Source organism: Ochlerotatus camptorhynchus, unplaced genomic scaffold, assembly GCF_037179485.1.
Source record: "Ochlerotatus camptorhynchus isolate MF236.1 unplaced genomic scaffold, CSIRO-AGI_Acam_v1.1 ptg000064l, whole genome shotgun sequence".
In the NCBI taxonomy this organism is placed as follows: domain Eukaryota; kingdom Metazoa; phylum Arthropoda; class Insecta; order Diptera; family Culicidae; genus Ochlerotatus; species Ochlerotatus camptorhynchus.
Genome location: NW_027040554.1, coordinates 3,929,684 through 3,956,149, shown reverse-complemented (window position 1 = coordinate 3,956,149; position 26,466 = coordinate 3,929,684). Strand labels below are relative to the sequence as shown.

The window sequence follows — 26,466 nt, the reverse complement described above, 5'->3', positions numbered from 1 at the left end:
CTGAAAACCTCACCATATTCTACGGAGATTTCCATTGAAATATTCCTCAACATTTTGGTGAAGCTATGCTCCGAATTCAATTTTCTTTTAGTTTACTTGGAATGCTCCACAATAAGAAACCTTTTCGAAAGATTCTCCGAATATTCATCGAATTCATTTCAGTTTTCCTTTTTAATCTCACTCCTTTCCTTGAAATTCTACACTCGTTGAAAGTCTCCTAAGAATGCATCGGCATATCTCCTCACAAATTACTTAGATTTCTTCTCATAATTTGTTTGGCAAACTCTCCTGAATTAATTTTCCGAATTCCTTTGAAGATGTCCTGATGATTTAATTGTAATCCTCCTTTAGTATTTTCAAAAAATTTCCTAGGACTTATGCTCCGGAGTCGTTTTCTCCCACAAACTTTATGAAACTATGCCCTTGGAATTTTCCTCTGAAGCTCCTCAGAAATTCCTAAGAGTTTTCATTAAAATTTACTTTTAGGTCACTTTTTATTCACTATTTTTACAACTATAAGTCACTATTTGGTCACTTATTTCATCACTATTTTTAACAGCAGTGATTACTAACAGCCCTGAATTTAAGCCGGTTTGATCGACTGTGTACCTTTAAAGATCTTTAGACTTCCTCAAAGGTCTGGATCTCTAGTTTACGGAACATTCCAAAAGTTTTGAAACTTCTCTGAATATTTCGGATATCCCCTAAAGTTTTCGGAACATCCCTGAAGTTTTCGAAGCTTTTATTTCCAAAAAATGCAGCACTTTCTTGATGTTATCTGGACTTTCTTCAAAATGAGCAGAAGCTAAAATCATCAAACGTACCTAACCGCTACAATCGAACTATAGAAATCACGCGATTGAGGTTATACGGGTAACAAGTGAAAATCAAGAGCAATGATAATAAATATATAAGAATGTTTTCAACTGGAACATATTCCCTAAAATGGATAGATTTTGATGTTTATTGGTGTGGATTAATACATTATGGATTCAAATTGAACTACATTTGCATTCACTTGATTCAGAAATGGCAGAAAACGACCAGGAACTCGTTTTTAGTTTGGGATGAAAATGTGTGGGTTCGATGGTAGGTTTGTTTAAGTTGAAAAACATTCTTGTAGACTTTTCTTTAAACTTGTAAACATTTATCTTGATTTCCGTTTGTGCTCGGATTGATGGCTTAGATCACCTTTGAATTTTTGTTCGGTGAGTGTAGCTTTTGCTCATTTTGAAACATAATTTGTAATTCGGGTAAGCATGTTCCGCAACGTTTATTTTAAGATCAACTGAAAGCAAAGGTGGTCCATTTTTAATTGATGTGCAGTATAGGACTTATTCAAATTAATTATAAAAATATGAAGGCTTTATAAATTATGCCCCCACGTTACGTAAAGACCTAATCAAAATAATGAACATCGGGTAAAAGTAGAATTTGGTGAAGTCATAAGTGCTATCCGTAGCTTCTCATCTCCGGTTTTGAAAGATCATCGGTCGCAGTTACCTGTTCCGGTGTCAGAGGCACCGCCGTCAGTTGTTGCATTAACTCCATAATAAGTGGTGTGTTATGATATGATGGACTTGGTTGCCTCAGACAGCCGTTTTTGGTTACTGAGCAAAAATCGAGGAATCATACCCAGGCCACATAATATTAAAAAGTTTCATAGTCACAATGCATGCTTCCCGTGTTTTGTGAAAATCGTCGTCGTTTCTGTCGATCCAGTATTTTAATGGCTACAACATCTCGATCATAAGTGGGGTGATGTGATATGAAAGGCTCGGTGGCCTGAGAGCGACCGTTTTTGCTTACTGAGCAAAAATCGTCATTTTAACTCCATACCTCTCTACATTCAAGATTCGTTAGTCGCTTCGAAGAATTTCCAATTACAATCTTAAAATTTCAAATCATCAAATTACCATTATATAATTAAACAGAGAGCAATTAAAAATTTAAAAATTGCCAATGAAATCTCAAAAAATCGAAAAAAAAAAACAATTAGCTTTTTCAATGGACAATTTTGATTTGATGAAAAAATTCAGAAAACTAACGATCTTTTTAGAGACCTTGTAGTTCCGCCAAAACCTACCGAGCACCGTTCATTTGTGGCTTTCATCGTTGATGTTGTATCATCGCGAAAGTCTCTTGCCGGCATTCAAATGGTGCAACTTGGATACGGTGTGGGAAAACAAGAAATTACCATGTCTTAACGAGGGTTGTTTCCTCGTGCATGTGTGTTTGTGTGTTGAGTTTGTAGCAGCAATCAACCTTTTTCCGGTTTCGATCTGACATTATACGTTTCCAGCAGACCGCTTTATGCTAATTACTCATAAATGAGTGATAATTTTATGTAACAATATCAAGCTAAACTGCCAAAATCATCACCTCATTCCGACTCCGAGGTCATTACCAATTCAGTGCGTAACGAGCAAAGCATGCACCCAAAAGTGCATAGCATATTGTGGTTAATGGATCGGCGATAATTTGGCAGCAATTCGACAATCATCACCTGATCTCTTTCGACTGTTCAATCATGTTAAAACAATACCGCCAACATCGCAGTCGAAGCCGACCAGCCCCCCGCCCTCCCCCGGATGATGAATCGGGTATTTTTCATTTTACTCATGCACAATTTCAATTTTGCAACTCCCCTCTCTCTAGCCGTACAGTCACATAGCTCTAGCAAGAAGCCGGTGTCCGCGTGTTGATCCGTGTATCTGCATCATACCGCGCGAAACGGTTGTAAACTTTTGGATGTTTTTTTTTTTTTTCGTTTTGTTGTACATGCTCCGGCAATGGCACGTATGTTGTTCGTTGATTGTACAAAGCTTTTTTCCACTAACCATTTCCCATCGAAGAGGGGGGTCTTGCTTGGGTAGTTGTTTAAGTGGTTAGAAAGCAGAAAACTGAGCCTACAAATGCCGTCCGTGTACCGGAGCAGTAGGTTTGTATGGGTTTTTTGTTCCGACATTTCCTGTAAAATGCCAACCTCCTCTGCCTGGTCTAGGATAGCTGGTTTGTGTGGCACAAGGTTTGTATGATATGGCGGAAAATTTCCACTGTTAGGAAGTTGTTACGTTTTAAATGTGTGCATTACCGGTTTCTGATGAACACATTAGGCAATGCTGGCCGGGCTTTGCGAAATGTGATCCTGAACACGCACACCAGCATTCGAAAAGCACAACATGTGCCCACGTCGACCACTGGATCGGTGAACGAACGATTTTCTATCATGTCATAGATTTAAGGACTTGTGAGGACTTCAACATTGACTTAGATAGCTACTCAAATTGAAATTGCAGATACTGAACATCGATGTTTTTCAGTAGAAGTTCCAACAAACGTCGGTAATGCGACAATTTAGTAATGAAATGCAACAGTACAGTAGCTCAAGGGGTCAATAGTCATCCTAGAATAGGTTGATTGGTGAGAAGTATTAGAGGTTAACAGATGTGCATAACGATTTCAGCGGCTGGGTGAAAGTTGCCAGAACCAGAAGTCGATACTTATGATAGCATGGAGATTAATGATACCGTAAAACGGGGATCTTTGATAATGCGGGTAACTTCGATAGTATTATGTAAAGATTTAATTTACTCGCAGCACTTTTTCCAAATTAGAAACATTAGTTCCATATTGTAGCTTAGGGTATTTCCGTTGATTGTGTTACATATTTTACAAATATATCAAAAAACAATTTTCGTGTTTTTCACCTGTTTGAAAAAGCACTCAAACCATCACTTATGAAATGTATTTTTGATGTTTCCATTACACATTCAATGTTGTATTCTTATTGCTTATGATGTTTTCTGATTATATACTCATTCAAAGTTTGATATTTAAAGAACTTAATTGTCTGAGTTTCACCCATTTTTTTCTACATTCATCGAAAATTATCAAAGTAACCCCAAATCAAAAAAAAAACTGAAGTTCGGACACAAAACTAAAAAAATAATGCAAATGCTATAATTTCCGTTTAACATATTACTAACGAATTGACTCTTGGATCTTCAGTACTTGTTTTAAAAATAAAAATTTTGAAAAACATTCATTGCTGTAAAAATTATTTAGAATATACTTTAAAAAACTATCAATGTTACCCCGTTTTACGGTACTTGTTTAAAGAGTTCTGTTTGATTAGACGAATAGTGTGAGAGAAGGTAAATATTCACCAGAGTTAATATTCGAGATGATCGATGACCTGAGGATACTTAATCCTTACATGTTGACTACTGTAGATGGGGTTAAAATAATAAATACGTGCGATGAAAATCTAAAAGGTAACATAGAAGGATGCTCTTAGTAAAATTACTTTTTATTTCCATTGATTAAGGATGTTACATTTCTATAGATTCAGCTTGAAAGGCTCTTCATCTTCGGATTGGGATTGGGGCATATTAAGTTCTAATTGAAAAACATTTTCATAACCTACCTATATATGAATAACTGTACCTAACGTCAAATATCATAAATTCAAGACCAACAATTGAAATGGCCTTAACTCCATTTTGTAAACAAGCCATTTTCTCGCGAACCGAAGTCCGCAAAGGCAAACCAACATAATGAACAGGTAGGGGAAATTCTCCTCTACCCGATTGTGGTTGAGGTTTGCGAATAAAGGTTTCGGTTCGCGAGAAAATGGCCTTACAAGAGTTGTTTACAAAATGGAGTTAAGGCCATTTCAATTTTTGGTCTTGAATTGTGTGATTACTTCTCACCCCAACAGGCCTTGGTTCAATCCCAGTCGGCTCAGCCGGGTTGTTCTGAGGCATAAAATCTCTGATCACACCTTCCTTCGGAAGGGAAGTAAAGCCGTTGGTCCCCGGTTCATGAGGTGATGGGTCGATAGTTAGGGTCCAGGTATGGGAGCTGCCTTCCTGCTGCTCCCGTGCCGAACTTTTCAAACACGGAAGTGAGCAGCTGCATCAAGCAATCCACCATATTCCAATGAAGATATGGGATGACGAAGAACTGCCTGCTAGCTGGTTGGATGGTCACCGTCCTAGTGCCAGCGTGGGACTCTTAACAGAGCTGTGCACGATGGTCCCACGGTGAGATAGGGGGTTGTGGCAGGCCCAACAAAAAAAAACATAAAATTGGAAATACTGAAGAAAGAAATACGGATCGGAACAATCGGCACAGACCTACGTGACGAAATAAGGACTACGATTGGAAACTCGGAGCATGGAATGGCAAATCGCTCAGCTTCCCGGACTACGATAGGTTAATCTATGACGAACTTCAACCACGCAACTTCGAAGTCGTAGCACTGCAGGAACTTTGCTGGACGGGACAAAAGGTATGGAAAAGCGGGCATCGAGCGGCTACTTTCTACCAGAGCTGTGGCACCACCAACGAGCTGGGAACCGGCTTTGTAGTGCTGGGTAAGATGCGCCAACGTGTGATTGGTTGGCAGCCGATCAACGCGAGGATGTGCAAGTTGAGGATTAAGGGCCGTTTCTTCAACTACAGTATCATCAACGTGCACTGCCCACACGAAGGGAGACCCGACGACGAGAAAGAAGCGTTCTGTTCGCAAAGGCGTCATCGGCAACATGAACGCTCAGGTAGGACGGGAGGCAATATATAGACCGGCAATTGGGCCAAACAGCCTGCATTCCGTATCGAACGACAACGGCCAACGATGCGTGAATTTTGCAGCCTCTCGGGATATGGTAGTTCGAAGAACCTTTTTCTCCCGCAAGGATATCCACAAAGCCACCTAGAGATCACCTGACCAACACACAGAAAACCAAAATCGATCACGTTCTAATCGACGGGAAATTCTTCTCCGACATTATCACGTACGCACGTACCGCAGTGCGAACATAGATTCGGACTACTACCTAGTTGCAGTATGCATGCGCTCAAAACTCTCGACGGTGCATAACACCCGTCGAAGTCGAACGCCGCGACCGAACATTGAGCAACTACGGGACGCCGGAGTTGCCCAGGACTACACGCAGCAGATTGAAGTTGCACTACCCACGGAAGAGCAGCTTGGCGCATCTTCTCTGGCAGATGGCTGGAGGGACATCCGTTCCGCGATAGGTAGTACTGCTGCAGCGGCACTAGGTACTGCGATCCCGGACCGAAGAAATGACTGGTTTGACGGCGAATGCAAACTGTTAGTTGAGGAGAAGAATGCAGCACGGGCGAGAATGCTGCAACACCGCACGAGATTGAATGTGGAGCGATACAGGCAAGCGCGGAACAGACAAAACTCGGTATTTCGAAGGAAGAAGCGTCAGCAGGAAGACCGAGATTGCGAGGCGATGGAAAATCTGTTCCGCGTAAACGACACACGGAAGTTTGCGCAAAGGCTACGTGCCGCAAGCCGATATGTGCAAGGACTTGGACGGTAACCTTCTCACGAACAAGTGTGAGGTGATTGAGAGGTGAAAGCAGTACTATGACGAGTACCTCAACGGTGAAGCAGCAGAAAACGAAGGTGGCACGGCAGCATACCTTGGAGCACGCGCAGAAGACGACAGGCTGCCGGCCCCTGATCTTCAAGAAATTGAAGAGGAGATCGGTCGGCTAAAGAGTAACAAAGCAACTGGTGTAGATCAACTACCAAGTGAGCTATTAAAATACGGTGGTGAAGCACTGGCTAGAGCGCTGCACTGGGTAATTGCCAAGATTTGGGAGGAGGAGATATTACCGGAGGAGTGGATGGAAGGTGTCGTATGCCCAATCTACAAAAAGGGCGACAAGTTGGATTGCTGCAACTACCGCGCGATCACACTGCTGAGCGCCGCCTACAAGGTACTATCCCAAATTCTATGCCGCCGCCTGTCACCATTTGCAGGAGAATTCATGGGGCAATACCAGGCGGGATTCATGGGTGCCCGCGCTACCACGGACCAAATTTTCGCGATTCGGCAAGTTCTGCAGAAATGCCGCGAATACAACGTGCCCACACATCATTTGTTCATCGATTGCAAATCCGCATACGACACAATCGATCGAGATCAGCTATGGCAGATTATGCACGAGTACGGATTTCCGGATAAACTGACGTGATTGGTCAAGGCAAAGATGGATCGAGTGATGTGCGTTGTTCGAGTATCGGGGACACTCTCGAGTCCCTTTGAATCTCGAAGGGGGTTATGGCAAGGTGATGGACTTTCGTGTCTGCTGTTCAACATCGCGTTAGAAGGTGTGATCAGAAGAGCTGGGATAGACACGAGTGGCACGATATTCAGGAAGTCCATACAGCTCCTTGGTTTCGCCGATGACATTGACATTATGGCACGGAACTTTGAGACGATGGTGGAAACTTACATCAGACTGAAGGCTGAAGCTAGGCGGAGTGGACTTGCCATCAACGCATCAAAGACAAAATACATGAAATGAAGATGTTCTAGGGAAGACAATGTTGGCCTTCCACCCCGAGTTCAGATTGACGGTGACGAAATCGAGGTGGTCGATGAGTTCGTGTATTTGGGCTCACTGGTGACCGCCGAAAATTATACCAGCAGAGAAATTCAAAAACGCATTATGGCAGGGAATTGTGCCTACTTTGGACTCCGGAGGACGCTTGGGTCGAATAAAATTCGCCGCCACACGAAGTTGACTGTCTGCAAGACGATGATTAGACCGGTGGTCCTCTACGGCCACGAGACCTGGACTACGCTCGTGGAGGACCAACGCGCGCTTGGTATTTTCGAAAGGAAGGTGTTGCGTACCATCTACGGTGGAGTGCAGATGGATGACGGAACGTGGAGGAGGCGAATGAACCACGAATTGCACCAGCTGCTGGGAGAACCATCCATCGTCCACATTGCAAAAATTAGGCGACTACGGTGGGCTGGGTACGTCGTAAGAATGCCGCTCGACGACCCAGTGAAAATGGTTCTAGAAAGCGACCCAACAGGAACAAGAAGAAAAGGCGCGCAGCGGGCAATCCACCTTGTAGAAGGCGACCTGCGGACCCTTGGCAGACTACGAGGCTGGCGAAGTGTGGCCATGGATCGAGTAGAGTGGAGACGACTTCTTCGGACAGCAGAGGACAACAAGGTCTTAGCCTGATTGGTAAGTAAGTGGATGGATCGAAATCAAGATTTCGACCTCGTTCGTGACCTTAGATGGATTGAAGCAGGACGATGCACTTTCAAACTTACTATTCAACATTGCTCTTGAAGGAGCGATTAGGAGAGCTGGTGCGCAGAGGAACGGTACCATCATCACACGATCGCACATGTTCCTTGCCTTTGCGGACGACATTGAAATCATCAGAATTGACCTTAGAGCAGTGTAAGAGGCCCTTGTGCCTTTTAAGAGGGAGACGGCGAGGATTGGGCTCACGATAAGTTCTACCAAAATGAAGTACATGGTGGCCGGTAGACAGTGTTGCATCAATAGAGGTTTTGGTTGTGAAGTGATAGATGGTGAACAATTTGAAGTAGTGGAAGAATTTGTGTATCTTGGAACACTAGTGACATGCGATAATGATGTTACCCGCGAGGTGAAGAGACGTATTGCAGCTGCAAACAGGACCTTTTACGGATTTCGTAACCAGCTGAATTTGTATAAGACGCTGGTATTTCCGGTGGCCCTCTACGGCCATGAAGCGTGTACTTTTAAGGAGACTGACCGGAAAGCATTTGGTGTCTCCGAGCGTAAGGTGCTGCGAACAATACTCGTCAGCAAACTAGGGGTAAGACAACTGTACTCAGAGTTAATATATTTGCAGTGAGTAAATTTGAGTTACTCAATATTTACTCAAAAACAAACAAAGTAGTCTAATATTGTTCAAACAATCCCCATCTGACAGAATGTTTTAATTTCAAAATTTAGTTTTCATTCATTAAAAGATCCAAGTTAGATGGCTCTTGTCCAAGCCAAGGGATGTTTAGGTCTCGTTTGCTTTCTAGGATGGATGGTTAAAGTGTAATGTCTTTGAAGTTTTTGGTGATGTGGTGGTGTTAGTGTTTTCATATCCCAGCCATTTATAATTATCCGGTAATCTTTAAATAGCTGAAGACTCTTCCCGGAAATCGGGAAATATTATCGGTAGTTATTTATTAAAACTTGAACTTCGTCAGGATTTCTCCAGGAAGATTTTTCCGACAATTTCTGGATGTTTCATCCAACTTCCCTTTGAAGATTTCGACAAGCTTCTTATGATTTCTCTAGGAGGTTTCGTCTGACTTTGCACGAAAGTTTCTTCCAACATCTCCTGGAAGTTTTTTTTAAACTTGCCCTGGAAGAATCTTCCACCTTCGTCCATTGTTCAACGGAAGTTTCATCATCTTTTCATTCCAACAGTATCAGATTATAATCAGAAGTCCTACCGCTGGAAGTGGAAACTATTTCCCATTTCATCCGGACTTCCCACGGAAATTTTTTTTCTGAATTATTCTGAAAGTTTCATCCGGCTGCCTAAATTTGCATGGAAGTCTCTTCTAGCTTTGCCCGGGAGTTTCTCACAGTTTGTGTCAGAAGCCTCTACCCAAGCCTCTACTTGTTTTGTTTGAAAGATTCTTTGCCAGGAAGCTTTCCTGACTTCGCACTAAAGATTCGTCAAACTTTCTCCGGAAATTTCTATCAATTTTCCCCGAAAGTTGTGTGACCATTTTTAATATTATATATGTTTAACATGCTTTTCGTACAAAAAAACTGCTTCTCGGGAATAATTCTGGTAAATTGCCCAGGAAGGAAACACTAGATGGTGTGATTTCAAGACTAAGGAAGTAAGAATTTGGCCAAATGTTTTCAGAAGATTAATTTAGCTCATGAAAATTAAAACTCAATCTCACAAAATCGGTCAAAGAGGTTTCATATTTTGTTGCACTACATGCCTAAAATGAGGAAACTCTTTCGTGATAAGCAACATTTTATTTACCAGCATTCCGAAGTAGAAGGGTTTAAATCTTTGAGAATATTTAGCTAGAAAATGTCAGAGTTAGGGTCAACTCTCTCCAGAAGCGTTCGTTGTTTTCCCTGATACTCCTGCAAAAAGACATCAATAGACACGAGTTGAAAAAGGTTGAACAGGAACAGGTTGAATTTTCATCGTCTTGTGTTGTTGTGTTGATCGACACAAAAAGGAGCATTGTTGAATGCAGTCTTTTATTTAATTGTTCATCCCAGTTTCGAATAGGTTAGTTCTGGCCAACTTCATAGTTGATGCGATCGTCGAATGGATGTACACATACCATTTTTTAATACTGGGATTGTCCAGAATCTACCTTTGGATTGACTGGATTATATAGAATCCCCCCTGGACAGTCATGAATCCCCGTCAATATTGAGTGCAATTCTTCCTGTGATTGTCCGGAATCCTCCCTAGGATAGTTCATATTCCTTCTTTGGATTTTCCGAAGTTACCTTTGATATTGTTGGGAAACCGAACTGGTATTGTCTGAAATTCCCCCAAGGCTTGTTAGGAATCTCTACTGAGACTGTCATAAATCCCCTTTGCGATTGACTGGAACTCTCCTAGAAATTGTACAAAATCCCCCTAATAAAACGTCATCGGCATGGCAGTAAAGCAAGACAGCTCTGACTGTTCCGTAAGGTCACCATAGAACTCATCCATCGATTTTGAGGGGACAGCTTGTAGTTCCTTTCAGAAGAGACGTGAGTGTCGCTAGTGTCCAATCTACGAAGTATATCATAACAACGCTAACGCTAACGCTAACAGCTTGTAGTTCCTTTCATACACGTGCAATTGCCTTTTAATTGCTGAAAGATGTTCCCAGTAAAGCATTGCAAGCGCACCGTTTAAAATGTTGTTGCTTTGCTTTGCTTGACAGTATCGGTTGCTATGTGTATTTTATGTTGATCAACGCGAGTTACTCAGAGTTACTCAAAATTAACTCCGATTTTACTCATGATCAAAAGCTGTCTTGCCCCAAGTCAGCAAACAAGAAAATGGCATCTGGCGGCGTCGCATGAATCACTAGTTGTACCAACCGGTGGAAACAAACGCTTTTAAATTAACTCACTACTTGACTAGCCTATTTGTCCCAACTACATCTATAAGCGTACCCCATTCTAGTCGAAATTCTATTACTACACTATGTTTGTTTTGATTCGTTATGAAAGTTTGACAGATACAATGAGGGGTTCGTGGATTTTCCTATGTTTCGAGGGGTGCATCGATTAGCTTGGGACCGAAGAGAGTACCAGAGCTGAGCCAAAGAGTTGAGCATGTTTCTTCGGGACCTTCTGGTCTTAGAGTTACCTCTATGGTTGTACCAAGTATACAACGGTACGGATATTGAAGCTTATAAAACACCGCAGACTACGGTGGGCTGGGCATGTAGTGTGGATGCCGGAAGAACGACAAGAAAGGATTATATTCAGCAGTAAACCTGGTAGAGATTGTCGACTTCAGGGTAGACCCCGCACACGTTGACTTTTTGCAGTTAAGGAGGACATCAGGTCGCTAAACGTTCGTGGTGACTAGAAGCGATTGGCTCAGGACCGAGTCTAGTGGAGAAGACTACTTCGTTCGGCGCAGAATCAACAAGGTGATTCGTGGCCCATCAAATATCAAGTAAAGGGCAAGGTTGCAAAGACTCATTTCAGCTAAAACAATGTTTTTCTAAATTATGAAATAATTAGATGCCATGATCAAATTTTGAGTTGGTAGGATACAAGAAGAGGTTGCAAAGAATGTGTTTGACATATTAAACCTGTTTATTTCACTTCATGAGAGTCACAATCAGCGATTTTTCACAAACTCACTCACTCACTCACTCACTCACTCACTCAGCGATCAGCAAATCGCTGATTGTGACTCATAGAAAGCAAAATTTACAGGTTTTATGTTTCCAACGCATACTTTGTAACCTCTTCTTGTAAGTTACAAGTAAAACATGCCATCATACCATCTTTTGGTTTTATTATTCCGAAAAACATTATTTTAGCTGAAATGAGTCTTTGCAACCTTGGTAAAGGGTGTCCCACATCAAAATGCATCACGGAAAAAAACGCTGTAGAAAATTACCCATTGGGTATTTTCTCTTGAAAATTTGCGTAGAAGTAGTTTAGAGTGTATTGTTTATACCGTATTTTAAACGCTGTCAGTTTTTCGGAAGTTGGAAAATGGCGTCACTCGAAAAGCAACACACTACCAAAAAGTCATGTAATTTTCCGTGCCCTGAGACCGACACATGAAAGCGGCCCAAATGACTTAATAATCAGTTGAAAGAAACGAGAAAATAATATCAATCAATCGTACTTTTCGTCGAGTTGCGTATGTTTTGGTTTGGGAATACTTAATTTTACATGACATGTTTGTTTACGTTCCATAATTTACGTCAAAGATGGATTACGACTCGTGTAAAATTAGTTATTTTTAAGTGTGAACGTCGTGAATTGATTTTGCGCAAGTACCTGGAAAATCCTTAACTCTCTCATCGGGACATGGGTTAACAACTCGGAATCGTGCAGTCAATGGTGAGTCGTGTGATTAAAAGCTACTACGAAACTCTGAGCATCGAACGGAAGGAGAAATGCGGTCAGAATGGATGTTATATTAGTGATCAGAATCACAAGAGTGTCGTGAAAGCGTTTAAGCGGAATCCCAATGCTTCGGTCAGGGATGTGGTCAAAAAGTTGAATCTATCTAAGTCCTTTGTTCAGAGAGCCAAATACCGGGAGGGACTGCATACGTACACAGTGCAGAAGGGAAAGTCACGGGCCCGGAAACTGTACACCCAGATGCTGACGAAGCCTTATTGTCTCATCATGGATGATGAGACTTACGTCAAGGCGGACTTCCAGCAGCTTCCGGGACTACTGTTCTTCACCGCCCAGCACAAGTTTGATGTTCCGGAGGAAGTAAGGAAGCAGAAACTTTCAAAGCTTGCCAAGAATTAATCATTTTGTCAAGCTTCTGCATTCATGTTCCATCAGATGTCACTGCTGCTGTTTGCGGTGTTTTCCGTTAATTGTTCACAGAGGAAACTGCAGTGTAAATGTCTGGCACCTCTATATATGCATTTAGATTATTATTCGAAGTCCCTTCTTCTTCACACATTCTGCACACAAAATAGCTCACCCCTCACAGAATTTTCCGCCGATTTTTATTTATGAGCGGAGCAAAAAGTATCTTTTGTGCAGAATATGTTTAAAAGGAGGGACTTCAAATGTTAAACTAAATGCTTATTTAGAGGTACCAGACATGTTTTGTAGTGAAAGGTACTCTATTTTGTAATCTGTGAAAGCGAAATCACAAATCGAGTGTCATCATACATGGCATGTTGAGAGATTGAGCTCATGAGAGAGAATTTTCTCTCTCAAATTTGAATTTTTTGGCTCTCTGGGGACTGGTAGTAAAGCAGGTAAAACTGTATGGGGAAAAATCATTTTCATTTAATTGTAGCTTGTTTAACAATTATTTCCGGGAAAAAGCTGAACGACTTAGTCCCTGACTAATTTGTTAAGGTTGTCGTTCACTTTTTTTGACCTGAATATGCGCCGAAAGAGAATTATTCCCACTTCTCTCAAATTCTATATGGGGATTTTTACCACTTCCTACCAGCGGAACAGCGCCATCTCCGTGGAAAATGGCCGGACGATATCAATAATTACACGATTTGGCAAGCGATCTGCTCATGTGACAAACGGAGTGTGTCGTTCATGGCTACCGGGACTGTAAACGGGGAGATCTACCTCAAGGAGCGTCTACAGAAGCTTCTAGATCTTCTGGCCGGATCTAGCTTCGTGCCACTATTCAAACGTTGTCTTGGAGTAGTACGAAGCCAACGGGGTCACTACCCAAGAACATAAACCCCCCGACGCATCGGAACTAAGGCCCATCGAAAAATACTAGGCTATTATGAAGCAGGCACTACGGAAGCATCTCAAGAAGGTCAAATATGAAGAATACAGGAAGAAAAAGTGGGTTTCCGTACAGAATAAGCTGCATCCAGATGTTTTACAGAACCTTATAAGTGGAGTTCAGCGTAAGGTGCGAGCGTACGGTTATGGTATTGAAGTTGAATTAAAAAAAAATATGCCAAAAGCTTATTATTGTCTGAAAGTTTGAAAAGGATCGGTCAACTAGGTAATTTTCTGCAGCGTTTTTTTCCATGATGCAATTTGATGTGGGACACCCTTTCAGTAATTTAGAGCAAAAATCGTTAAAAATCGCGTAAAGAATAATAAATGACACATAACAAATTTATTAAGATTGAAATAATTCAACTTTATTAAGTATATTAGCGGAAGCATCTCGAACTATGTATATTGCAACCTGAGAGGTTCGAATTATTGGTTCCGGTATTTTGCACCGACCCATAATCCGATATACTTAACTTCTTGAAATTCAATTCATAAGAAAAATCGTGTCTGAAATAAGTAACTGGCGTTAAATCGTTTCAAACATAACATTTCACAAACCAATCCTCGAGTCGAAACACCGCCACTCCAACCGCAAGCCTTATCAACAGCCGCTTCGTTAGTGCGTTTATTTTTTTGTTTTGATGGAAATTCATTTCACTTTCAGTTCAGTTCCACCCCATTCCAACCGACGAGAAAGAGATGGAAAATGAGTTGCATGTGGTTGGTTGAATGCGTTGTGGCCCATCCGCCAACCCAGGAGAGGACACCACCATACGTAGAGGCCCGTCACCGCTCGTCTACCACATTATCACCAACATGAAGCAGATAAAAAAAACCAACTGTTTGGGTGTTGATAGGCCGGGAGCTATTCATCTCGGACCACTTCCGCACACATGGTTCACAGTCGGGCTACGATCGTCACCCGGATCAGTTGGTCATTATCATCTCGGATCGCGACGATACGGTGGACCACAACGACAACGGCGAGAGAGAGTGAACCGAGTGAGTGGCGTAGAGTATTTCATGGTCGATTATGCAATTCAGTCGCATGCAGAAACGGCAGCAGTGGTCAAAAACAACGAAATAAACCAGAAGTCAGCGAATCGTGAAAAAAAGGTGGGAAACGGTGAAATTGTGGAGCGCAGTTTTTTTACCACCTCCCAAACGAACGCTACGGGCTTGTCGTGGCTGGTTGAGGTCTCCCCCCGAAAAGAGTGGGTGGTAATGGTCACAACGAGTTGGATTATTTGTGGCGCAGAGTCAATTCGTTTCGGTCCGTTCTAGGGTTTCAGTTCAAAGATCTACGTGAAGATTCGAACCGTCGGGCTGGAGCCAACGAAAGCGTGAGTGAGTGATTGATTAGTGAAGGAATATTCGAAAAGCCAAGCCCGAAACGAAAGGGAATTTGATTAATTAAGATGAAGCGAAGAGTTGCTTGAAATTAAGTGCCATCTTCCGTTCAAGTGCGATTGCGAGCTCCAGACGAAGCCATCTCCTGCAGTGACAGTGCCATTGATCGCAGAGAGTAGAAGAAGGGAAAATGAGGCAATATTTAAGCTGCGGCATAACACATTTTACCATGTGAAAGTGAAATTGAATTGAGACATCGATCGATCGGATTCGGTTTACAGAGAGGTGCCGTTGTTTGCGGATGGTGTTTTAGCCGGTATTTTTTTTTTTTGCTGAACTCCTTAATACCAGGTTTTTGGTACTGAAGATATCATCTGCAGTCAGTATTCTTACTACCAAAGATCGGGCGGCTAAGAATAGGGAAACAAGGAATACCGGCTAAAACTCCACCCGCAAACAACGGTACCTCTCCGTATGTGAAGGAACAAGAAGAAGAAACTGCAAGGTTGCCGGATCAGCTTGCATGTGCGGTGTACGGAGGCTTACGTTAATCTGAAAACGATCAAACAGTTGACCACGTCTGGTATCGTCCGTATCCGTTGGTGGTGATACCGGCATGATACTGTGTGGTGTAATCAAACTTGTTGCGGAAAAGAGAGAGTGTGTGTGTGTGGTTGGGTGGTAAACAAGGATTGCCGGTGGCAAAATCCAGATTGGCATCCGATGATTCATGCTATGCTGTTACTATAAAGATACTGGTGGGAATGGCAATTTTATATGCAAAGTGATTGCTAAAAAATGTTGCAGTCATTTGAATACACATATGTTACAGAGTACGTATATTTTTTTTTTCAATGATGCAATAACATTGAAAAATTAAACACCTGAACAAAATTTATGGAACTCTAAAATGTAGAGTCTAAATGCAAGATTTACTTTATTATTTAGCGATATTTCAACTTGGTTTAATCTGGTCTTGTTGAGAATTATTTCACAGATAACAATGCATCCCAATGTGATGCTTAACAAGTGTTGTTTAATCGATTTTAAATTCAGTCTTAGATTGAATAATTGCTGTACATAGACCATGTTAACCTTGTTTGTAATTATCTAAATCTGGTGATGTTAATCAGCCAAAAGCTTAATAGTAGTATACATTATAAGCTTTTAAAGGCATTAAATAACAGTCTTTTCCAACCCTTGTTCAGTCTTCTAGTTTTATTTCAAAAATAATAATGGAAGACCATTTCAAATCTCATGCATTTATATGAAACTTCTTTAACTTTTTTTTGCTGACTTATTGGATTTACATTTTATATTATTAATATAAGTCTAAAAATTACCTTTTTATTTCGGGATTCTAACCGGCAGTCCCAAGTACCAATTTTGGTTTTATGAGGGTTCTGTAGACCATGATTTAGACTTGCAGAATGCTATAAAACCACGATAAAACCTGCAATGTTACTTGGGGTTGCTGATTCACAGGCGTAAACCATACCTACTAAACCATTTAAGCATATGTGTGGCAATAGGTATGAAACACGTCAAATTTAAGTTGAATAACAACAACCGGAATAGTATTATACAGCTATGCAGAATTGTAAACAACAACTGGTGACAGTAAACATTCCTCTTATTTTCAAGTTCAGTTGACACAATATAGACACAAGTGCATGATTTATTTCGGTCGTCATTTTTAAACTATTTTAGTGCCATAATTGAGTAATATTTTTAGAATGCGGTCTGAAACTTCAGTGCAATATAACAGACAAAACGCAGTAATACAAATGTTAATACTTCCGACATCATCGCAGCCCACATCTACCTGGAGCTATGCCTAAAAAACTGCTGTCACTGCTTGTAAGGGCCCATGCATTAATTATGTCACGGTAAATCGAGCATATCGTGACGTTTTTCCTATACCTAATGCATTGCTTGCCACAAAATCTTAGCCCCCCCCCTTCCCCCCTTAGAGTGTGACATAATATATGCATATACCCTAATTAGAAACGTAGGCAGTTAATTTAGAAGAACCAAAATGCCGGAAATGCAACGAATGACACAGACACTGACGAAATTTAACAAATCAAGCTATCAAAATATGTGTAACGCATTGCTCATTTGTGGAGTTGTGTTAAGCTTAAGTAAGGCTTGTTAAATCTTTAGATCAGCTAACTTATTGAGGTTGGATTATGTTGGTACAATTCACTTCATGCAGTACTAATCAACTATATACGTATTAAGGTTGATGTTAATAAGCTTTGTTCACCTTAAATCAACCAATAATCAGCATCTGTTCTTACTGTTCAGCTTGAATTTTTACTTGGGAACTTATTAAGATTCGTTCATGCATAGAATCAACGTTGTTTCTGAACAAGTTTAGAGTAATTTTCACTATTCATTCGCTATAGGCGCTTGAACACCAACTGGTCCAATTTCCTATCTAGCACTGTATATCAATCTTTTAAAACTCTTCCAACAATGTTACATGGAATTCAGGACTGCTGGTTGGTTCAACAGCTGGACATTCTGCAATAAAAATCATTGTTTTGACTCCTTTCTCATGTGAATTGTGGCATTATTCCGTTGAACGAAAGAAGGACCCACACCATGAAACTAAGACATCCAACATGTGTACTCAATTTTTACTTGGGGTTCATGCGTAGATTGTGCCAACATTAAGTTCAGCAGTCAGAACTGACAAGATCAACCAGCTAGATAAAACTAAAATGATGCATTCTGTTTTATCCAAGGTATATTTTTCGATGCTAATATCAATTTTTTCTTAATATACCTTAAAGTAAAGTTGAAATTGTCGAATAAATGTCAGGATCTGCGGTGTAACGAATATAGTGTTTTGATAGGAGGATCAAGTGCCTGCTGTATTCATGAAAAATTGAACATTCTAGTATCTTCAAGATGTATGATACAGTTCCCAAGTAACCAACAAGCCTGCTAATCGGGCTTGTAGGTCACTTGGGTTGGATTTGGTTTCCTTCCTACCTTTACATGAAGCACTCTACAGGATTTCTTTGGAATGTTCTCATGAACTTTATCTGCATTTATTTTCTCTAAATAATTCTCTCTCTACATTTTTTTTTATAATAGACCTAACACAAATCACGGAATTTATCCTAAGATTAACTCCAAATTTTTAATGATTCTTCCATGAGTTCTCTGAAAATCTTGTTGCTGTAAACTACGTAGCAGTGCTGCAACATATCAATGTCAATACCTAAAAAATGCTAAATTTCTCTATCCGCCTGTTTGCAGCATCAGTTCACACAGTTAGAGTATCAATGTATTCACCTCAAGGGCAGTGATGCAAATGATACAGTATGATAAAGTCCGATGCCCGATAAAAGGAGTTCCCAAGTAATCAACAACCCTGCTAATCACTCTTTTTTGCAATATAAAGATGACATACGACTGTTTCTAAAAAGGGGATACGCGTACTATGAGCACACACTTAGAAATACCCAATCTTACACGTGACGGAATCCATTTTTGACATAAAGGATGCGACGTAAACAACCATGTCATATAAAATTAAGTGCTCCGAGACTGAAAAGTTCGAAAGTACGTTTGATTGAGCTGAAGCTATTATGACTCAATTTTATGTCAAAATTCACGCTCGTATATGTCAGTCTCAGAGCACCTATATTTACATCAATTTTTCTAAGTGTGCGGCCTTGTAGGCACTCTACAAGATTTCTTTGGAATGTTCTCATAAACTATCTCTACATTAATTTCCTATGAAATAAATTTGAGAACCAGCTCTCTACATTTTTTTATAATGGACCTAACATCCTAAGATCAATTTGAACATAAATGATTCTTCCATGAGTTCTCTGAAAATCCTTTAATGCTCCAATGATTTATTATGCAATTCACTTCAAAACAGACCCAAAATTCTACTCAAAATTTGGAACTGTTGATGCAACATATCAGTGTCAATGCCTACAAAATGATGAAATTCTCTTGCCACCTGTTTTCAGTATCAGTTCACACAGTTTGAATATTAATGCATTCGCCTCAATATCCAAGACGCAAATGACATTGACATCGTAAGTTCTACTTCAAATTTATATATACGCCAGCTATATAACCGATCTTTATAAAACTCATCAGTAGTATTTAAAAAAATGCAACGGTTATTCAAAAAATAGATTTATTGAGATAAAAGTAAGATTTTCAACTTTTCCTAAATGATATTTATATGGTTAATGATGTCAAAGCCGTACCGCATTCAGTGCTGGACCAATATCTTAAGTCAATTGACATTGACAGCACTCAGTACTACGTAGACCGATTTTTTAAGGTTTTAGACTCCTCCTTCCCCGCATAGAAAATCGTCCATACAAATGATTCGATTTTTTTTACGAACCATATCAAGTCAACTCCTCCCCCCCCTCTAAAGTGTCAACGTAGTTTGCGAACACTCACTTATATATATATATTTTTTGAAGATGTCCTGGAATTGTTCTCGGAATTCTCTTAAAATTCATCATTGAATTTCTCAGAAATCGTATCCTCAAAATTTAATTTTCTTGATATACTTCTCAGAATTCCCTTGGAAATCTGTTCAGAATTTTATTGACATCATTTTTAAAAGTACCTTAGAATTTGCTCTAGAATTATTTTTGAACAACCTTCCGAGTTTATTGACCTTGGAATTCTATTAGATTTATCATCAGAATTCTCTATGAATTCTTCTCATATCTTATTTGGAATAGATTAGATGTAAATCCAGCATACTTTTCTCAATCATCATGGAATATTCCTCAGAACAACAAATTCAACTCTGAACTCTATTTAACATTCACTTGGAGCTTTTTTTAGCAATGACCATGATACTCTTTCACATCAATTTACTTGGAGTTCTAGTCAAAACGCTGTTAGAATTCATTAAAAAATTACCTTGAAATATACCTTCTGATTCATAGCGGACCACTTGTTAAGGAGGTGAAGGGGGGGGGGGGTTGGTCAAATATTTATTAAAGAGATTTAATACAAAAAAAAATCAATAGGGGTGCCTCATTTGACTGATGCAAACATTGAAATTTTCACTCCACAGTGCTCAAACGGTTCCAAATTGGGTCCTGATTAGGCTCCCAAAATTTGAACTCATTTAGTAAGAAACTGACTTGGCACAAACCATTTGAAGTTTATATGGACATTACTATGGGAAAACCATAATTTTGGTTGATATCTACCTCCAAATTCATCAGTTCACTCTGTTTTAGAAAATGTTAACTGCGCTTGTTGATAATTTTCTCAGCTACAACTTTGTTGAAAACGTCTTTTCGATCAAATTTAAGGAACAAAAGTTATTAATCATTCAACTCGCTGATGCCTTATGATTACGCTCAATCAACTGTTCAGCAGGCGACATTTGTGCTTCTGGCGCGAAGAATAGAGGACAAAAATCATCACTACTATGTCACACTGCAGATTAGAGTGTTGTCCACAATACAGCTGCTTAATTATGCCATAAGATTATCCATCTATTAAACAATTGATAACTATTTAATTTGACGTTTGGCTGAAAAACGATATTCTGCAAAGTTGTAGCTGGTAAAACTTTCCATAAGAATAGCGATAGAACTTGTAACAGTACAATATGGAACAAGACTGGAAGTCAATTAACAAAAAGTTTGGTTTTCCCATAGTAATTTCCATATAAATGTTAAATAGTTTGTGCCAAGTCAGTTTCTTATCAAATGAGTTTAAAATTTTAGAGGCTAATTAAGATCCGATTTGGAACCATTTGAGCGGCGTTGGGGGCAAAATTTAAAATTTTGCATCAGTCTAGAGTCTCATAGCCAAGGCGTTATTGAGGGGCTTATTGATTTAAGGAAGTACACCTGTTGAGATCTCTAAATGAACTGTATTTTTTTGCTATTTTTATTTAAGAACATTAGAACAAATGCAAATACCTCGGGTATTCAGTAAAATTTCAGCTTTATTATCGAAAATATTCAGTCCAACGTATTTTCTTTTTCGCTGTGGGCAGCCGTTTTCTCGAAACCTTTTTTTTTTACTTTGCGAGCAAGGAATCTCAGAGACCATTCGATCAATTTTGCTGATTCTTCTGTTCACGATGTAAAAATGAACTATCTAAAATCTAACAAAGGATTTTTTTGGATATTCAAACTTTTACGATTTTAACGAAAATTCGTAGTTTTTAGTCGAACGCCGGAATTTTGGTAATTTTGCGAATTTTGATTTTGAATTTGGATATTTTAGATTTAAGATATTTTAACGAAGAAGTCACCACAATAATTACGGAGGCGAACCAACCTCAGGCTGAAAGCCTTCCTAATAAAATAAAACTTAGCTTAACTTAACAACAATAATTACAGTGCCTTCCCGTTTTTGGCAACTCGACCTTATCAACTAATACTTTCATCAAATTTTTGTTTGCGCTTTCTGGGGAATTTTCCATGGAATTCCAGGTAGATAAGATCCTGAAAGAGGGGTCTTGTGATATCACAAATGGAAATAAGCGTTGGATGGATTTTCTAGAAAGTAAAAAAGACAAAAATTATGTGTAGCCACAATCGACAAAATCATCGCCTGCATCTGCCTGGTTGCAGGGTTACCAACAGTGGAAGATTAATATTTTGGCTGAAAGTTTTCTATAATAAATGTGAAATGGTGCTTAATAACATGCTAAAAACCCGAAGTGATTGCATTTATTCTTAGATTCTAAAAAAAAACAAAAAAAAACCTTTTTTAGACATCTCAAAAGGTGTCCCCCTTAAGTGAGACCTTAAGTAATGTACTGGGCGCTGTTTTCCAATTAAATGACCAAAATGCTCCAAAGCGTATTTGTTTACAAGAGTGAAGCAACCTGTGCATGACACATTAAAAATAGGTTGAAATGTACTCGACTAAAATTTTTGAGAAATTTTTATTTAATTTTAAACATATAAAAAAATTTATGTCTCTCTTGGTAAGTTATATTATATAAAGTCCTTTAAATGTCCTTTACATAGGCGTTGTGTAGCGTTTGTAGGTTTACACTAATTAAATTTGATAATTAAACTTTTAATATAATTGGGTCCTGAAGATGCTCAAAATGAACATTAACAACTCTTAAATTACTAAAAAATCTTCCAAGGTAATTTGAAGTGTTGAAAGATTATCATTAAATCATACGTTGAATACACCTTATTTTCAATATGACAGAAATAAACAAACACACTTAGAGAAAGTTGACGAACATATTATTTTCGAAAAATGTACTATTTGGGACATCCTGTGCTAGATTACTGATTATTTTATGAATTACAATAAGTATAGGTAATGGAATATTGTAGATATCCAAAGAACATTTTTCCGCCCCTCAGGATTTTTAGTGGCGAAAGCTTGCTGGGTACGATGCTATAGTCACCCTAGGGGAAGTTGCCAGTGTTGAGCCAAAAATCAACCGAAAATTAAAAGAAATTAATATAATTTGAATGTCTACCTCCACATAACCGTCGATTTCTATCATCTTCAAATACACTAGTTTACAAATAAAAGTAAAAAAAAAACAAATCAACTTGAATCTTTGACCAATGGTTCTTATGTAAAATCGTGCGCAGAATCGAAAAATGTAATCAAAAAAAATCACAGTAGGATAGTTTTTGAGATACAACTAAAACATGAAAATTCACTTTAAAAAAGTGTGTTTACTAAAATACAAATATCTCCAGTTGTAATGGAACCAAATAAGTTATTTTCACACCAAATTAAAAGTAAGATTTTTTTTTCGATCAATTGAACATCAACTGTCAGTGAGATTAGTGGTATTGTTGTTAATTATTTGCTTGTTTATTATATTTTTATAATTTGCATTTCTCCAAGAAAAATTTGATTTCTGATTAGCTTTTAAGCAGTGTAAATAAAAATGTTTGTAGTGGTTGAACAACTAATCTTACTGAAAAATGGTGATGTTGTAATCGATAGAAAATTTTATCATCTTTAATTTGACGTTAAAATAATAAATATAACTTCATTACAACAGATATAATATCAAGAAAACTAGCAACTTTTCCAGGATCCAAGTGACAGATACAGTAGCACTGCACTTTAGCAAAGGTGGAAGCAACACATAGAAAAATGAACAAATACACAAATTTTTCTTTTTTTTTTTTATTATGGTCACTTTCACACTCTTGGGTTATTCGTGACTTGTCTGGGGGTGAGATTTGAACTCGTGACTTTGGCGTGAGAGGTATTAATGTTAACCACTACGCCGGGGCACCCCCTGAAACCTTTCTTCTGAGGATGAAATCTTTGCTATCAAATTAGTTCGAAGCATTTACCTTTGATCGGCAGATGACGCAATTGTACCTGTCTCATAGCGGACGTACGAGTAAATGGAAGAGTTGCCAGTCTTCTTGATTTGTTGTCTTCGATTTTAGTGAGCACATTTTTTTAAGTGAAATTTCATTTTTTAGCTATATCTCAAAAACTATCCTACTGAGATTTTTTGGACCACATTTTTTTAATTCAACACATGATTTGACATGGAAAATGACCATCAGTGTTTCACGTTCAAATATGCTGTGTTATTTATTAGTAAGAGATCCAATCTTATATTTCTCAATTGTGGATTGTGGCTTGAGAGAATTGCAAGAGCTGTCAGCTTTTAACAAAGAAATATATTTAATATAGATAAATACAAAGACAACTTGGGAAGACCACATGTCTGTACGAGGCTTTACATCTACTTTACAAAACAGATCCTTAAAAGGGCTTTAAGAAAAATCTAACATCAAATTTAATGAAATTCTGAAGCCAACTTGATTCTAAGCTATGCTGAAAAGTATTCCATGGGACTTTTGAAAATTTTATAGAGAAATTACGATAATTTTTACATGAAATTTGAATGGCTTGCAAAGAAAGAATATTGATATTTCTAAAATACACCAGAGAAAAATGCATGACCATTTTTAGAGAATTCTTAAGGGGTTACGCCTACCTGCAAGACCGAAAAAAGCGAAAGTTTGGATTTTTTTTCTCGAAAACGACGCAACATATTGAAAATCGGTTTTCTGCCGTTTATTGAACACACATTAAATGGTACATTTATCAGTCGATGCTGTAAAAACGAGGTCCTGGTGCCCCGCATGGCTGCTCCTCGTGGACGATGTCCTAAAAAACGCTTTTTGCGGTGCCAACTGCGGTTTGTTATGTAATCATCTGAAATAAAAAAAAAACCATGCCAAATCGTTAAGCATGTATTAAACTAGTCCTTGATCGTTCGGTTTTTTTTAAAACTTTTTTGACAAAATGGCGGCCTTGCAAAGTTGAAGTGCCGATTTTTGATCCTTAAAATTTGTCTTTGATCGGCTGTAATAAATCGAAATTAAATGATAGACGAAATCCGAACGATCGTGGGCTGCACAAAATAGCACTGAACAGAAATCAAAACGAATCGGACGAATCGAATGTATACATTTCGAGAAATTTTTGGCACCAGTTTTGAAAATAGGATTCCGAGATAATCGCGTTTAAAGTTTCAAGTTGGCTTTAGTCCACTTTAAGTGAATATTTTTGTACGTCGCATAACTTTCACAATTTTCATCGGATCAACTTGATCTTTTGAGGAAATATTCATGACTTTATATACTTTCGATTAGGACAGTAAAAAAAACGGATTTTTTGAAAGTTTGCAGGTAGGCGTAACCCCTTAATATATCCAAATAAATCCTACAAGGCGTTCCAAAAAAATCTCTAGATGAACGAGCAATAAATAAACTCTTTATTTTTTTTTTTTTGATATTTGTGAGTGGGGATAGTTCCAAAGAAAACTAGAACCGTGCCAAAAACGAACAGAATAGAAAATAATATATTTTGGCTATTTGTGATATATTTTTTTAATTGTCAATTATTAATAACGTCTTTGTAAGTGGTGCTCATGTTAATTTTCCAATAGCTGGATGTTTGATCCATGGTGTTATTTAAAGTTGAATTTTGCGTATTTCTCAATCATTTCGGCCATATATTCGTAATGCAAAATGCTGAGGGTGTTGCATCAAAGAGATCCAAGCATAGACACTTTGTCATCAAGATGTTTAACGGTGGCATACAATCAACACAATCATAAATTTAATTTAGTTTTTTTTAGAAAAGGCGTCTTTGAACTTTTTTTTTGTTTATTTAAAAAAAATATGTATAAAAACATTAAAAAAATATGAAACAAGAGCATTTCCAAACAAAAACAAATTTCTATGAAACCTTTTTTCTGTTATGTTATGCGCAATCAAACACATTATTGCAAAGAATTCTCGCGCAATACGAGAAAAGGGCCTATCATTTTCGATCTATTCTCTTCATCGATTTCCTTTTTGACGAATAACCCGACTGCAAATGTATTTCCCATTGAGTGTGTTGTTTCAGGCACAAGCTAACATCATTTTCTGAAGAGCATCGATCAACGAAGATAGGCCCTTTTCAAGTGTTACGCAAGAATTCAACCATTTTGGATGGATTGTAAAATTTTGAAAAGGGCGCCTTTGAAATTTAAAAAAAGGTAGCGCGGGAATGGCATAGTGATTAGCATCCACACCTCTCGCGCCAAAGTCACGAGTTCAAATCTCACCCCCAGAAAAGTCACGAATGACCCAAGAGCGTTAAAGTGACTATAATAAAAAGAATAATAAATCTGAGACACCGCGCACCGTTGTTGAGAACAATAACATATTTCTGGGAAAAATAAACAAAAAATATGTGGTATGTACTTTAAGTAACAACTCAAGCAAATGTTAAAACCCAAACATGTCGAAATATTCTTGTTCGATTTTAGGATTTGTTGTATCTGGTTCACCTTCCAACTCAATCCCGTTAGCTTTATGGAGCCGAAAATTCATTGGTCATTGTTTTTAACAAAATTCACTTATTTCAAAGCCTACATATCAAGAAGACTGGCAACTCTGCCAGAATCCATGCGACATATTCAGTAGCGCCGCACTCGAGCGAAGGTGGAAATAACGCATAAAAAAATAGCAAATTCACAAACCATTCTTCTGAGGTTGTAATCTTTGCTATCCAATTCGTTCGAAGCACTTACCTTAACGCGTCAGATGATGCAGTTATGTCGGTCTCATAGCGGTTGTATTAGAAAATGGTAGAGTTGCCAGTCTTCTTGATTTGATGTCTTCGGTTATTTCTATGTCTAATAGTAGTACATTGTCGAAGAATAGGATCAGGAGAGGAGCTTGGGGGTGGGGTTTCGTTGCCTCATCAGAGCGTTGTCACCAGTTTGAACGGTAGTGCGGTTCAAGATTCGTCTGGAGTTCGACCAGCTATGGTGACCAGTAG

General features: G+C 38.8%; 1 protein-coding gene across 3 annotated transcripts in view; it reads left to right on the top strand.

Annotated features, from left to right (window-relative positions):
- The first annotated feature begins 15,043 nt into the window (after positions 1-15,043).
- The window catches only part of LOC135697015 (serine proteinase stubble), a 99,923-nt gene continuing 88,500 nt past the window's right edge, over positions 15,044-26,466 (top strand). For all 3 annotated transcript variants that reach the window (XM_065216562.1, XM_065216564.1, XM_065216561.1), the window contains exon 1: positions 15,044-15,147. The gene's annotated coding sequence lies outside the window, so the exon portion shown is untranslated. The remainder of the gene's footprint in view (positions 15,148-26,466) is intronic.